Here is a 16,139-nt window from a genome sequence, read left to right as displayed (position 1 = left end):
GATGTTTATGGGCCAGGTCTAGAAGTGGCATATAGCACTTCTTCTTACCTTCCATGACTTAGAAGTTATCCTATGTCCCCACCTAGATGCACAAGTGACTAAAAACTCACAGAATGCCATGAGGAAGAGAAGCACACAAATGTTAGTGAATAGTAGCTGTATTTAAAAAAAAAAAAAAAAGATTTACTTATTAGACAAAGAGAGGGTTCATGAGCAGAGGGGAAGGGCAGAGGAAGAGGGACAGGATCTTTAGCAGACTTCTCACTGAGTGGGGACCCCCATGTTGGGCTCGATCCCAGGACCCTGAGATCATGACCTAACCCAAAGGCAGACACTCAACCACTGAGCCACCCAGGCACCTCGAGAAGACATCTAAAAAATAGAGCTAAGCTACTTCCCTGTCATTAGAATGCATTTATCCCCTATTAAGTGAGGGAATAATGAATTAGAAATGTCATTGACCCCATAAGGGAACACATGATAACATACTGTAAACTATGATGCTAACATTTGCCCATTTTAAAATATTCTTTCAACTGAAAGAGTTTTTGAAAGAAAGATAAAGAAAAGAAATTACACTTTTCCTAAGTGTCAGTAAGAAAAGAGTCCAACTCAAATTCGGTAGTTCCCTCAAGTGACTTTCATGACAGAAAAAGCCATGTGTGAAATTAAACAGCATGTGTCACTTTGTTGAGGTTTTTCTGTGGGTTGTATTTTTCTAAATGTAATCTGAGCAGTTTCAACTAAGTTTTCACCGCGCCATTTATAACTTTTCCTATATTTATTTACTTGGAAATATATTATTCTTCATGTCAGAGTGCCAAGAAATCTGGTTAGTAAAAATGCCAGATTCTTTTATTTGATTTTATTTGATTTCATTAGGGACCATCAGCCTAGCTGCTTAAGTGCCCGACTACCGTTTGCAGTTAAACATTCATTAAGGAATCCCCAGTGGGTTCATTTGTTTCACTGAGGTCCAATTACAGTGCCACAAAAGCAGTTTTTGTAGCAATTAGCTGATTTTTCCTGTTTATGTTCTGTCTCTTTAGGAAGAGGACTAGCTTGTGGAGGTCAGATTTTTAATTAGGCACGATTTAGGGCCAATAAGAAAACTGATAATTTACTAAATGGCTGTGGTGGACTTAACAGCTCAAAGCAGAGGTAAATAACGCAACAGGGACCCCAGGACTCTGTTTTCCTGGTGTGCACAGCTCAGAGCCCTACAATGCAAGGAATAGATTATGTGTTAAACGGTTGTCATTGATGCTAATGTGCCATGCAGGGCACCAGTGTTTCAACCTCAGGTGCCACCAGGATTAGTTATCCACAGTGGTTTTGTTCTTGGTTGTAGGTCAGGAAAGAGAAGACTTCGCTTGTATTTTATTTCCTCAAAGTTGGTCTGAGAAGGAAGCTTTTGGGAGAACAGTACAAGAATATATAATTACTCAAAGGCTAGAGTGTAGTGGACCAAGCAATTGACACTGGTTGTAAGATTAACATCCTAAGTGTTATATGTAGATTCGTATGGACTGAGTGATTCTCCCCAAAATTCATACACTGGAGTCCTGACCTGAGCATATGACCATATTTGGAGACAGGGTCTTTAAAGAAATAATTAGGCTTAATGAGGTAATTTGGTGAGCCCTAATCCAGTATGACTGGTGTCCTTATAAAAGGAGGAGATTAGGGACACAGATACACATAGAGGGAAGACCAGGGAGGGCATAGGGAGAAAACGGCCGCTGGCAGCCAAAGAGAAAGGTCACATAAAACCAATCCTTCTTACATCTTGATCTTGATTTCTAGCCTCCTAGACGGTGAAGAAATCAGTTTCTGTTGATTAATCCACCCAGTATGGGGTCCTTTGTTACAGTAGCACTAGCACACTAATACATCCACCTACTAGATGAATTTGAATAATCAATCATCTTTACACAATAGACATGTATGCTTCCATAAGTTCCCATTAATATCCCAAGTTTATGGCATCACAGAATAGCTCCAAAACCAGGTAAAGTGATTTGTATCTAGGTTTTGCTATCCAGTCCTCTAAGCAAGAGCCACAGAGTGTTCTCCCAAATGACAAGTCAATCTATAATGATTACTTATGAAATTGTAAGCAAAACAAAAACACTGCCATACATTATCCCAAAAAAGTCCTGCAAACAGTAGGAGCTTCAGCTCAAAACTACGTAAAAGAAACACACTGTTTGAAGTTTAAGGAAGAAAAATGGAATTAAAAATAGTTGGAAGATTTAGATAGAGGAAAGCCATATTTGTTGTTAAATAGATATATTTATTAAAATGAAATTATAAAAAAATAAATAAAATGAAATGAAATTATAGGGGATCCCTGGGTGGCTTAGCAGATGCATTTTTTCTGTTCATTTAAAGGATGCATTTTTTTCTATTCAGTTTGTGATGAACAGTGGGGAAGAGGGAAAGCAGAAGGAAGTACAGCCAGTCTCTCTCTGGAGAGGTGGGTTGAGACTTGTGTTCGAGGTGCTGTTGGAGTGGCTTCTCCATGAACTTGTCTCAGGCCTGATAAGGGATATGAGGAATACATACTCCTCCAGGACCAGTAAATTACATAGGAGCTTCCTAAAGCATCTCAAAGATCAAAGTTTTTCTTAGTCTCAAGATCAAGGAACAGCATGTTGGAATCAAGACCTACAAATTATAAAATCCATCAATGATTTTGGTAAATGTCCAGATGTTGAGAAAGAGTCCCTTAGTAGGCATTTTATCTCAATAAAGGAAAGCAAATGTGCGAGCAATCTTTTTCAATTTATAGGAAAGGAAAGATTTTGGTGAATAGAAATGGGTTTCATTGCAGCCTTAACACTAACTTAATACATCATGAGTTGCATTTACTGTTTTTATGATTTCATTTTATTTTTTATTTTTATTTTTTTAAAGATTTTATTTATTTATTTGTGAGAGCGAGAGAGAGAGAGAGAGAGAGAGAGGCAGAGACACAGGCAGAGGGAGAAGCAGGCTCCATGCAGGGACCCCGATGTGGGACTTGATCCCGGGACTCAAGGACCATGCCCTGGGCTGAAGGCAGGTGCTAAACCACTGAGCCACCCAGGGATCCCCTATAATTTCGTTTTAATAAATGTATCTATTTAATAACAAATACAGCTTTCTTCTATCTACATCTTCCAACTATTTTTAATTCCATTTTTCTTCCTTAAATTTCAAACAGGGGGCATCTGTCTTGGGCTCAGGTCAAGATCTCAGGGTCCTGGGATTGAGCTCCACATTGGATTTGCTGCTCAGCAGAGAGTGTGCTTCTGCTGCTCCCCCTGCTTGTGCTCTCTCTCAAATAAGTAAGATCTTGGAAAAAAAAAAAAGAAAAGAAACTCAATAACTACTTATGGATTGATTGCAACTCCTCTAACAGAAAAGAAAAACCTACCCAAATGATAATATTTTGATATAAAGCAAGGAAATGGAGTTACTACATTGGGGTGGTGCAGCCCAAAAGGACCTCCTATGGGATGTTTTCGAGGCTTTGCTAAATTTTAACCTATGGAACAATCCACAATTAGTAATTACAATCCAATTAGTAGTAATTTTCTTTTTCTTCTTTTTTTCCTATTAATACTCTCTGTGCCATGTTTTGGGAGTTGCTTATCTGTTCATGTTTCCTTTGCGGGTGGTCAACTTTACCTTTTATTGAGAAACCCACCCCATTCTAGGAATTTACAAGTCACAATTAAGAAAATTCATTCAAAATTCTTATCTCAAATAAGAGAAAACCCATTTTGGATAAAGTTTCAAAATAGTCTCTTATAACAAGCTGCTTATTTATCATCTTTTTTTGACATCATTTTTGGGATGCTCATAAGACTTTATTTCTTGGTTCTTGGTTATTTTCTAGTTTTCCCAGGACAATTCCAATTTATATCCATTGTTGTGAACAATATCATCTTTGGTTTGCAAACCTGTAGCGTTTACACAATAAATCATAAGTTCCCTGTACTTATAGTCAAGTATCTAGGTAATATCCCTCAGGTCACAAAAATGTCTCTACCTAAGTAGGGCTTCCACGGGAAAGCCCATGGGCCCCATATGGCTATTTAGGTCTTGTCTGACTGCAAACAAGGGCCATGATGAGAATCTTCCTATTCAAGCAAGAAGAGCTGATACATATGTTAATTTTGAAACCCCAGTCCTGTGTGACTCGAAATTCTTTCAGGAGGGTAATTAATAATAATCAGTCACTGAAGTAACTTTGTACAAACAATGAGCAGCACTAGCTTCCCTATAGACCAAAAATAAACATATGGCTTTCAGTGAATTCAGCTAACAAAGAAAAGGAGAGTGGTTCTTCCTAACTTGTGTGTAGATTTTGAGATCATAATCCTCTACCTTTTGTCTCTTTTGTCCAGGGCTTTCACGTGGGTCACTTTGATTATCACAAATATCATCATTTTACTTAGTTGGTCTTCAGGGCATGATTTTTACATCATTTATAAACAAAAGATGCTTTAGGTAAATAGTAGCTTTACTAATCCTGCTCTTAAAAAGTACAGAAACGTCACATATCATTGAGCTTTTCAGCTGCCCTTATTAGAGGTATAAATATAAGCACATTCAGAAATATTTAACTGGTTTACCTGGGTTACAAACAATGTTCTTTTCAATCCTGAATCAATCTGGCTTGCTTTATTCCTGTAAGAGACAGTCTAATATATTATATTTTCCAGTAGTGGTCATTCCTAATGGAAATCTCAATAAACTTCCTTTCAACAAGTGTTTACGTACACTCGAAGTGAAATTTGGCAGGCTGTTAGGTCAGAATATGGGCTAAGGCTACTTAGTGTTGTGTAGTAAATGAAACCCACACTTTAATTTCTCATAATTTGTAATCGAATTGTACACTGTAAATAAATAAAGGTTTGACAAACTAGTATTTTTGCTATTAAGAAAAATGAGACCTATAGTTTGGACTCTGTACAGATATTATTAAACTACCAAATTAAATACAAACAGAAACTTTATCAAGTCAAAAACGATTTCCTATTATAGGACAGCTTTTTCTACCTGGAAGCTAGTGATGCAATACAGATTTGCATAGAAAATGATCCTAATCCTTGTGAAAATATCGAAGTCATATAGCAAGTTGAATTAAGAAAAGCAAATAGCCTCATAATTTTGTGTTGGTTTAACTTTTTCACTGTTGTTTCAGGCTAGATTTTGTTTTTCTTTTTTACTCTAGAATGAAGGACCCAAGACAACAAATTATGAATTCTGTTATTTGTATTAGACATCGTGGCAAATTAACCATTGGCTTTATTTTATTTGTTGCTTTCTTGTATATTTCAAGTCCTCTGACTCATGTTCAAGAATGATAGCCATGAATTATATTGAGAACAAATAGAATTTTGCATTAAAAATTTAGAATTGGGATACCTGGGTGGCTCAGTGGTTGAGCGTCTGCCTTCTGCTCAGGGCGTGATCCCAAAGTTCTGGGATCGAGTCCCACATTGGGCTTCCTGTGTGGAGCCTGCTTCTCCTCACTCTGCCTATGTTTCTGCCTCTCTCTGTGCGTCTCTCATGAATAAATAAATTAAATCTTTAATTTTTTTTAAATAAAAAAAATAAGAATTCAGAATTATTCTGTCTCCCTGTCTCAAATAAATAAATAAAATCTTTAAAAGAAGGAGGGGCACCTGGGGGGCTCTGTTTGTTAAGCATCTGCCTTCCACTCAGGTCATGATCTCAGGGTCCTGAAATCGAGCTCTGATGCTGGGCTCCCTGCTCAGAGGGGAGTCTGCTTCTCCCTCTTCCTCTGCCCCTCTCCACTGCTGCTTATGCTTCTCTCTCTTTCTCAAATAAATATAATGTAACATAAATAAAATATAAATATAATAATATAAAAAAAAGAAAAAGTTGGAATTAAAAAAACACATCACCCAAAAGCCAAAGTATCATATTTGGGGTATCTACACACTAACAACCAGCCCTAGCTGGCTTCAGAGTTTGGGCCGAAGGAAGTGGGGCCTGCTTGGACTTCAGAGCACACCCTTGCACCACCAACCTTTAATCTCAAACCCTTCATGTCTCCCTAGGTTCCTGAATCTGCCTCAAGGTGATTCTGGCATCTACTCAGCCTCCTGCATTTCAGATAAGTTTTCTAATTGATTCCAGAGTGAACTTTTAAAAAATGCTAATTGGCTAAATGCTTTATTGGCTTCCCATGTTGTAAGGATAAAAACCATATTTGGACCTGGCCCGTAAGGTTTGAACTGGTTGGCTTCTCTCGTGGGTCACCGTGGCCTCATTTCTGGTTTTCCTCCACACGTACCAATGTCCAGTTTCTTCACTGAACCAGATTTCCCTGTTTCAAGACCTTGGCTCTTCCCTCTGACTGGATGTTGGAGTTAGAGCCACAGTTTGAACAGGCTTTTGGAATATTTACAGTGGAAAGTTTGAAAGTCCTTTCTCAGATGCTATAATTACTGAACAACTGTGAGAGGCAGGACAAAGAGAAACATGGCTCTTGCACTCTCCTAATTAGAAGCCCAGCTCTGTCACTGACTACTGACCTAACCCTGGGATAGTTACTTTACCTCTCTACACCTCAGGTTCAACATATATTAAAAAGGTGATAGTTCAAATACTAATGCCAATGTGGTCATGAGGATCAGGTGAGTCAATGGATATAAAACCCTCACATCATTCTTGGTGCAAAGTAAACATTCAGTGTCGTTGTTGTTATTATTGTTATTTTACCCAAGTTACAACCAAAGGACACATCCCCACAAAGCACACAGGCCACAAGCAAGTTGCCTCTAGGGTCACATAAATAAACTGGTTCCTTTCCGAATATATGCTGACATGGGAAGAAACAATTTTGAACGCATAGAAGAGGATGAGCAAAATTTAATTCAAGAAACAAGATGAACTCTGAAGGAGAAAGTGATCATTTGCCCTGTCACACCATTCTTAGGGTTCCTTATTGCATTAGTGAGTTGGAATTAATATGAGACTCGTACCACACCCTATTTTGCTATCATCCTACGTATCCTCTTATAGCTCTTCGTCATTATCCATCCACAACGAGCAAACACTCTCTGTTACTGTTGCCCCAGCCTGGGTAAGCCTTCTATGTGTGTGGATGCTCTCTGCATTAAGGTTCCCTTATTCTGAGTTGCTTTAGCTGAATTCAACCACCAAGCATGGCTTCCAAATACTCTCTGCTATGTTGGATTGAATTCCAGAAAATGAATACAACGGTTAAAATGGATTTTTCTTCGAAGAACCCAGGTTTTTATCTGTATTGAAGATCTGGCATACGTTTGAATGGTGCTGATGCTGTGAACACTCTGCACTGCATGCCAGCATCACTGCCTTCCATGACAGAGCAAACCATTTGGCGAGTTTACGCCGATTTCGAGTTGCATCTTTTTTTTTTTTTTTCCTGTCAGCCTTGTTAATCTAAGAAGATAGCTTTTAGCAACATCTTTATTTCATTTATTTTTAAAATGCCCTCCAAAACCCTCTTCCATTCCAAATATCTTCTTATGAAGTATGGATTGAGTTCTCAGGCTGTTGTTGGCACAGCTGCCAAATTGATTGAAAGCAAATAAACCAGAAGTGGGAGATGTGACAGTCATCATCCTTACAAGGCTATGGACCAATGCAGCGCCAGGGGAGTGCCTCTTATTTTTATCTTTTATGGGCTGCATGTTTTAACTAATAAGCTTTCTTCTGGGAAATAATTGTTAGCTTTCCAAATACATCGTGCCTTTAACTGCATGCAACACAATTTTAAAAAGTATGTATAGGCTGTGAATAAAATATATGTAAGTATAAAATCACACGAATGCTTTTTAACAAATTTATTAAAACTCAACACAAACAATAGTCCCTAAAAGTGGTTGCTAGAGGCTATGTTTTTTTGTTTTGTTTTGTTTTTTCTAACAGTGTTGCAACTCCTCAAGTTCCATTGAAATTCCTCTCAGAACCCACTGTTCAAGATCATGGTGATTCTCTGAGACTAAATATAATTTTTTAAACCACACATGTAAAAGGCAACTATGATAACTGATTTTTGGTAATGAAGTTATGTCTACATCTATATTCTATCTGTAAGTAAATTTTAAATATATACATATACATAACAACAACTTGTTATATACATAAAACAATTTGTCAAGATTCATAAAATTATATATAAAATATATATTAATATAAATACATATTAAATTATATATATAATATACATATTTTAAATTTGGTTGGATATATACAATCTTGAAGGTCAGACCGATGAAATAATAGAGTTAATTAACTGGTGACTCAAACTGCAAATAAAGGTATTCCAAAGTTGGAATAGTAAAAATGGTTTGAACGGTGGCATAACAGCCTGGGTTTCTCAAAGGGGCAATTAAACGAATAAGAAGTGCCTAGTCATTCCTGAGCTAAGTGTTATGTCTATGAAGATAATGGGCACACATCCAGGTTAGCTGAATGGACATTACTCATTTGAATGTACAAATTCCAATACATTTGTTTTGTATCAACTTCATGCATATTGGGAATGATAAAGTACAGAGGCAGCACAGTTTCCTAGCTAGGAACATGGACTCCAGGCTCAGGCAAGCGTGTGACTGTGTCCACATCCACTAATCGCTAGCCCTCTGCCCTTAGGGGACTATTTAACCTATTTATATTTCACTCTCTTCACATGTAAAATATGAATATTAGCTGTGTAGATTATTAAGATAATGTAACAAATAGCTTAATAAAGTATGTGGCACAATAATACATTTCCATTAAAGATGTTATTAGTAGTTGTAAAAAATGTTTCTCTCTCTTCATGTTTCTTTCATATTGTCCAGAAGAAAATCATTTCAACCCATCCCAAAGTATAGAGCGAACAAGCCAGTGTGGAAAAAGCTAACAACATTCTAAAAGAATATTTCAATTTCTGTAGATGGGCTCAGTTATAAATACATGTCATTAGCAAATAGCAGACACAGAACATTTGAGCACACAGAAAATTCCATGACAGATAAAACTCTTTTTAAGTCATCATTTGAGTCTTTGACATTTTTAATTTGCTTTTTAAAATTTGGCTGGATATTGATGACTTTGGTTTAACTGGGAGAGGAGAGAGAAGACAAAGGTTTCTGTTGGGGCAAGATGGGGTTAAAAGAAGCCTTTGAAGAGATTCCAAAATAGTCACGAAGGGAAGAGTTACTACAGGTACTATATTCCGGAATGTTTATTTTTCTTTCTCACTGGCTTCAAATGGGTCAGCATTATCAGTAAAACAAGAAGTAAACAAAGACCTATCTCCGATTACATCAGCTCCTGGGGCCATCAACAAAGTAAACATCAGTCACCTCATGATAAATACAACGATTATCTGTTATTGGACACTCACAGGCTGGCCTACCCACCAGTGGCACAGCTAATGAATCCACTTATTTCTAATACAAATAAACCAGACAGAGGAAGTGGTCAGCCAAAGCTGAGTCCAAAGGTGAGATGGGGAGATGGTTAATAAAAACGCTCAAGGCTGACATTTCCTTTTTATTTGAAACATGCTTTTCTTGAGAATGACATGATCTTATTGATACGGTTTAGTAAACCTCCACTGATGTCAGGTTTTAAGGTCCTTTTAGGTATGTGTTCTTTTTTCTAAGTGGAAAAAAAAATTCCACAGGAAAATAATGTTTGAAGTCTATCATGGTTCCATAGTACAGGACTAAATCTGAGGGAACACAGTTACGTTGATCTTTAGTCACTTGCCACTTAAAAATGGTGACATTAACAAGATATATCTGCAGCACAACAATTTGTCAAGATTTGTAAAAAGGCTTAAAATTGCTCATACCCTCTGCTTGAGTAATTCTACTTGTAGAAATATAGGTTAAGGAAGTAATCAGAAATGGAGTAAAAATATATGCAAAAGGACATCAGGAACACTTATTTTGATGATTATAAAATAGGATAATCTAAAGGTTCAAGAATAAATTGATTAAGTAAATTATGGCCTATCCATATAAAGAAATGTTGTGCTTTCTTTTTTTGAAAGATTTATTTATTTATTTAAGAGAGAGAGAGAAGGAGAATGGAGGAGGGGCATGGAGAAAACAAGAGAGAGACCAAACAGACTTCCCCTGATCACAGAACCCAACACGTGGTTCAATCCCAGGACCCTGAGATCATGATCTGAGCCAAAATCAAGAGTCAGAAGCTCAACTGAGCCACTCAGGCGCTTCTGAAATGTTATGTTTTCAAAAGCAATAGATAATGAGAGAAACTCCTTCAAAGTTATGTTAATTGAAAAGGGAATACGTATTACAACAGAAGTTATTTATGTTCTTTTTTATTTGGTTTTGGCAGTTTTGTTTTTTGATTTTTACTAAATCAAAGCTTTGATTTTGTTAAATTTTGTTAAATTTTATCAGCACACATAAAAAAACAGACACACAAACATATCAATACGTTGACAAAATATTTGCAAGAACAATAAATATGTGATGCTAACATGAATTCTTTAGAGGGATGACTAGAAAGGTGACTTTTTGTTTTATGTTCTGTGCTTTCAAGTTTTGTGTAATGGACATGTGTCCTGTAAAGTTTCATAGGAAAAGAGTGTGCATGGAAAATCCATACGTCTTGCTCAGGAAATTTTATACTCAATTGCAAACGTCATTGTTGAATTCCAAAACAAACAGCATTCCTTAGTTCTTCATTTTCATAGCCAAATATTCTTGGTGTGTAATCTAAATTCTTCATAATGCAATCTTACATGTTTCGTCTCCTCTTTTGGTGACATAAATTAATAACAACTAATCACCATCCAATGTTTAAAACCCATATATTTGAAGTCTTTCAGCCTTCTCTCTCTTCCTTAGGCTGAAAAATGACAGTCCCTTTAATCTTTTCCTATTGATCTTCTTTTCTACTCTTTTAATCATTTCTGTATGACTACCCAAAAACAATTCTATAATTGCAAGATTTGAGAAAATCATGGAAAGTGGATTTGCAATACTATAACGTTTAATTAAGCCATAAAGAGATTCACATTTTTCCTGCATTCTTTTCCTTCCTTCCTTTGAAATAATTAAAATGAAATCAAGACAGTCATAATTTCATATTTCTCTTTTAAATAAGTAACATCCCAAATTATTTTTCATAAACAGACTATTAAAAACTATGCTTCTGGTTAAATTAGGAGTGTATACGTTCTACTTAACCAATTAACAAATGTTTCAGTAGAATAAATATTACCACCTAGAGTGTTTTCAAAAATATGAATCCTTATGGTATACTAAATGCAAACATTGAAAATTAATTCACCACATGTATTGAATTCATTAATTCAAACATTCATTAAGCACACCATTATTGAGAACTTATCTTATATTGAATGATTATGACTCTCATAAATATTAATGATATATATATATTTCTTGTCATCTACTTTTTTTCTGTTTAGTTGGGTTTTAATATTTTGCTGTTAATTATCCATGTTTACTCTGTTCTAGAGTATTTATGCTACTTCAACTGCTCTTTATATCAAAATCAAGAATTAACCAGTGGTTTAAGATATAGAATACTATTGTGACTGAACTTATGTTTAAATATAAATAATATATAATATATAATGTATTATACATAACACATATGCATTTCTATATCATCAGATACTATATTATTAAATGTGACCACATATATCTTATATATATACATATATACACATGTAAATTATTGCTGATTTAATATACAGAACAAGCTGGTGATTGCCAGGAGGAAGGTGGAATGGGTGAAATAGATAAAAGGGATTAAGAAACACAAACTTCCAGTTATTAAGTAAATAAGTCACAGAGATGAAAAGTACAACATAGGAAATATAGTCAATAATATTGTAGTAACGTTGTATGGTAACATGGTAACTCCACTTACTGTGGTGAGTCCTGAATAATCTATGGAATTCTTGAATCAAAATGTAAATTTGAATCAGCATTTTTTGAGTTTCCCACTATGCCTTGTCTTTTCCAGGAAGTAATGGGTACCCATCAAGTACTTCTGACAGTCTGCTTCTTTTGCAATTATCAGTAGGGGTACTGGACACCTTAATAACCACCCTCCCTGTCTCTATCTGATCCAACCACTTTTATCATAGCTCATTTGAATCTTACAGGCAGCTCTCATGTGTCTTCAACCTCCTGCCTCAGGTCGAGTGAAAGGTGACTTTTTATGCACATGCTTATGTTTTTCTCTCTGGCTGTTCATTTTACTTGGATATAATTTTCTATCTCAACCTGGTCAAGGAGAGTCCTTGTGCCCCAGATCCTCTTCATCTTCAGGGCAGTTTTGGGATTAACTTGAGCTGCCAAAGGTGCAAAGGTTAATCTAATTTAGGGAAATGGTTCTTTTTCTCTCTCTCTAACGAAAATTCCAGTCATGCAGTATAATAAAAGGAGTCAGAGCAGCAAGAAATGGTGTTGCCATGCTTATAGGGGCAATGTCTAAACAGGCAAATTCTAGTGAATTCCCAGCTGACCTTCAGTGTAAAAAAATGTAAACGTCTGCTCAGAAATGTTTCCTCAATTAGAACATACTAAAGATAAAATTGTCACTCGTATATTGAAAAATCCAAAATCTATGCTATAACACAGGATATTATTTTTGGTTCTGTATACCCTCTTACCAAGAATTATAGAACTACTACATGAAAGTGAAAATAAGAGCTAATATTTTTCCTATAACATTTTTTTCCTATTTTATATTCAACGTCATTTGGTCCTAAATGTCCAAAAGCGAACTACATAGAAACCTGTGATTTGGGCAGCCCGGGTGGCTCAGTGGTTTAGTGCAGACTTCAGCCCAGCAACTGATCTTGGAGACTCAGGATTAAGTCCCATGTTGGGCTCCCTGCATGGAGCCTGCTTCTCCCTCTTTGCCTATGTCTCTTCCTCTCTCTCTGTGTCTGTCATGGATAAATAAATAAAATCTTAAAAACAAACAAACAAACAAACAAAAAAAAAACAAGAAACCTGGGCTTTAAGCTAGATCTTTTTTTCAGGCCCGCCTCATGAAAACCAAGCAAGTTACTTAATCTCTCTGACTTTTAGGTCCTCCTCAGGAAAATTGGTGGTGGTATGTATGGGGGTGGGGGATAAATGCTTGGGGGTGGGGAATAATACCTAACTCACTGGGTTACAAAGAGAGTTATCAAATAGTATGTGAGTCTAGCCCAATAGTGGCTTTACAGGAAATCTTAGTTCTTTTATTCCTTTCTTTTGCCTGAATGAGCTTCTTGAGGCATTTATTTGCTTCTTTAGCTCTTATCAGTTACTATTTACTGCAAAAGGATGTTTTGCTCAATTGGTAATCAATGCATTAACTTTCAGAACAGGCACAAATCCTTTTAAACATTAGAATGGAAAACACTTGGGAAATATTCCTCATTCTTATTCAAGATATTTGTTCTCAGAATGATTGGAATAGAGACTCCTATTAATTATTTACGTTGTATAATGTGGTTATTAGGAATGCCATTCTTGTTTCCTTTTTAGGTACAGAGTTAGGTGATATGGAATCTTTAAAACTTCAAAAGTATCAACTATTTTTGTGGGAAAGACCACAAAAAGAAATCCCACTCTATTAGACTTTGAATCTTTGTCATATAAAAATAAAAAGCAGAATTGCTTAGAAAAGTTGTTTGTGGTGGGCCAGGCAATTTGGAAGAGCATTATTTTACTCAATCTGTCCCATCTTTTTAACATTTTCACAAATTACTTGTGTAAAAGAAAGAAAATACCTTACTTTCTCTAATTATTGCATGATCGGCTCTCTGTAAAATTGACCTCTTAGCAAAAATGGAACTTGAATAAACTGTAGGGAACACTATATTGTATGTCACCCTTCTGTGAAATTGGATTCTGAGTATGTTCTTCCAAGTTTTACATCAATTTATAAATTTAACATTAAATAATCTTATCCACATTGCACAGGTAGGGATAATCCCTTCTATTCAGTCACTATCCATGGTAGCATAAGTAACAACAAAACCTCTATGTAGGAGATATAAACTAGACAAAGGTGAGGAGTGACTGGGTCATCATACTGATGGGGAACAGAGGACTCGCTAAAGACTAAGCATAAGCTGACACCCCATAAACAACCCCCCCTTGGATGGGACGTGTGTGATATTCCTCAGGAAATTCTCAACTGTCTTAATGTTAATGCCTTGCTAGAGGGAAAAAGGACCTTTAAGTTGACAATGGCAAGGCCTCCAGTATCTTGTAGGTCCTCTTTAGCATATGAAAATCCTTTTGAAACCTCCCTTTTCCTTACATCCTGAAATCTGCAGGTATATAATCAGCCACCTTTCACAAGCCCTGGGGTAGCAACTCTTCTTGCCCACTGGATCTGTCCCTGTGCATTAATAAAAACCACCAGTCTGCACCAAAGACATCTCAAGAATTATTTCTTGGTCATTGACTCCAGACCTCACCCCACCAAACCTCACCTATATCCCAAAACTACATCAATACTATTGCTGTGGGTTCCTGTTTTGTCATGCCAAGAGATCTTCTCCCGTTGGTCCCAAAGTCAGTCAGAAGCAATTATTTAAGGATATACTTGGAGAAAATGTGTCTTCCAATATATGAAAGGATGAAATGGTAGTATCCTGAAATAAGTAGTTTTTGACTAGAAGAAGGAATAATCACAGTTCCAGTATGGAAGCTATGAGAGAGTAGAAGTACAGTTTCTCACTCTCTGAGGATCATATTCTATTTAGAATCCTAAGATGGGAACAGGAAAAAAACTACACTTAGGCATTTTTCATTTAATTCTTGGCCCATTTCATTTTCTTTAATCACATTGCCTAGGGACATACAACTCTGAGCTTTCTAGAGGTCATTACCTTTTAGGGTCAAGGTGTTTACTTCCGCTCTTTTGCCTCCTTAATTTCTGAATCCTTTCCTTGAACTCTGATGATTTCTAATGTGAGCTTCAAGGGAAGGAAATCGGCACTATCTGGTTCCAGAGACTGACTAGTCTCCCTTTTTTGATTCTCTAAAACTTAAATCCATTTAGCAAGTTATTGTATTGATTCTTAGAGGGTCCTTTTGAGGTAAGTATTACTAATTCTTTTACAGGTACATCGAAGAGGGCCAAAAAACGACTCTCAATTGTTTGGTCGTAGCAGTTGAACAGTAAAATGGAACCCCTGTCTCCTGAAATTTCAAATTCAATTTCTTTACTAGTCTAGCAATTTAGTCTTTTCCACTTCTTATGTAAACGTTACCATCTCCTAAGAAGCAGCATAAAACGCACATAAGATAGTATAAATGTCACAGCTCAATTAGTTACAGCATTTTACAAGAACTAAATCAATTTCATTAGATTATGGGAAGGAAAAGCTTTCTTACTTTTGCCTGAAATTGTTAAACAGCATGCGTTTATAATCTTTGGCCTGTAACTGAAAGAATATAGTTTTAATTTGCATTTAAATAAAGCGAATTTCCCATTGCAAAGAATTTTCTTTTATTAGTTCCCATAAACAAGATGGCATTAGAGTGCCTAGTCTGCTGAAAGTGGGATGGGAGATAAATCAGAGGCATAAACAAGGCAATACCACAAAGAAAAGGGAGCCACTGGATGTACTTAAATAGTTAACATTTTGAATTTTTGTTATTAATTAAAGAAATATTCAGCCCTGAGGGATTTCTACTTACCAAAACTATACTTTTAGATGAGACAAAGTACTATCCTAATTAATACTTAATTTATTACCTGTTAATAAATACCTAGTCTCCTATGCTATTTTTTTTTATTTTTATACTGATGAACTGTAAACTATCTAGTCTATAATGATTTTCATAAATGTCATCCATGTTTATTAGTCATGTAATCCCAAAAAACAACCAATGGGATAAACATGGCAGATGCTATTTGTAATGTTTTACCATGAGGCAAATGGTGCCTATGTTTTGCCCAGTTTCATGGAACTAGCTCAAGGAAAACACAAGGACTACTAGTCCCCCAATAGTGCTATTCTCCACGCAGGGTGACTCCTCCCCAACTACAGGTGATTTTAATTCATTTGTTTATTCTTTCACTCATATTTATTGTCTGCTATTTTTAGGAATATTTAT

This window comes from Canis lupus, chromosome 35 (assembly GCF_003254725.2).
Source record: "Canis lupus dingo isolate Sandy chromosome 35, ASM325472v2, whole genome shotgun sequence".
In the NCBI taxonomy this organism is placed as follows: Eukaryota; Metazoa; Chordata; class Mammalia; order Carnivora; family Canidae; genus Canis; species Canis lupus.
The sequence above is the reverse complement of the archived record's forward strand: the minus strand, read 5'-3'. Positions refer to the sequence as shown.